Here is a 978-nt window from a genome sequence, read left to right as displayed (position 1 = left end):
GGATATTATGAGGGTATGAACATTTTGGTTACATTTTAGAATCCACTGCAACTGATCACCAGACCAATGAAGTGGTTCTTTAACTCAAAACAAAGGGGCACTTCCTGGAGATCAGCGGCTCCAGCCCTCAGGAGGCCAGAGGGTCACTCCTGCTGCCACCTTTGCTGCCCCTACATGCCCTGGGTCCTGTGCAATTCACTTCTACTTCTAGCCTCCTCTCTGGAGGGCATGGCGCTCTGGACCTTTGCCTGGAAGCAATGACCCAACTTGAGGCGTTGGTTCCTGTTTCTTGCCTAGACATGGTTCTAAGAACTGGTGTGTCCGACGTCGTTCCAGTCCACTCTCCACCACCTTGCCATGTAGTTGTAGGACTACTGTCAATTAGTACCCATTTAATCCCTAGTGTTGAATGTGGGGCCTGGTGGGAGGTGTTTGGGTCATGGTGGCAGATCAGTCATGAAAGGCTTTGTGTCCTCCCTGAGATAATGAGTGAGTTCTCACTTTATTAGTTCATGCAGGAGCTGGTTCTTTAAAAGAGCCTGGTATCACCTCCTCCCTCTCTCTTGCTCCGGCTCTTGCCATGGGACATGCCTGCTCCCCTTTCACCTTCCACCTTGATTGGAAGCTCCCTCAAGCCTTCAACACAAGCAGATGCTGGCACAGTGTTTCTTGTACAGCCTGAAGAACCATGAGGTGAATAAACCTCTTTTCTTTATAAATCACCCAGACTCAGATGTTTCCTTTATAACAGCACAAAGTGGACTAATACAATATGATATAGGATATTGTCGGTGTTCTTATCTTCCAAATAATATCTCTTTTAGAGTTAGTTGCCTTTAGAAATAGTTCACCAGCCCTCAAAAGTAGTCCATGGAGAGAAAATAAGTTTGAGGGTCCTAATGTACAGCGTATAGTTAAGCCATGTCACCTATTACTCGTTTTTAAAAAGTTTGTTCTTACTCTTGGTAAGATTTATAA

The sequence above is a fragment of the Propithecus coquereli genome, unplaced genomic scaffold (genome assembly GCF_000956105.1).
Source record: "Propithecus coquereli isolate 6110/MARCELLA unplaced genomic scaffold, Pcoq_1.0 Scaffold158, whole genome shotgun sequence".
NCBI lineage: Eukaryota > Metazoa > Chordata > Mammalia > Primates > Indriidae > Propithecus > Propithecus coquereli.
This window is presented reverse-complemented; position numbering follows the sequence as displayed.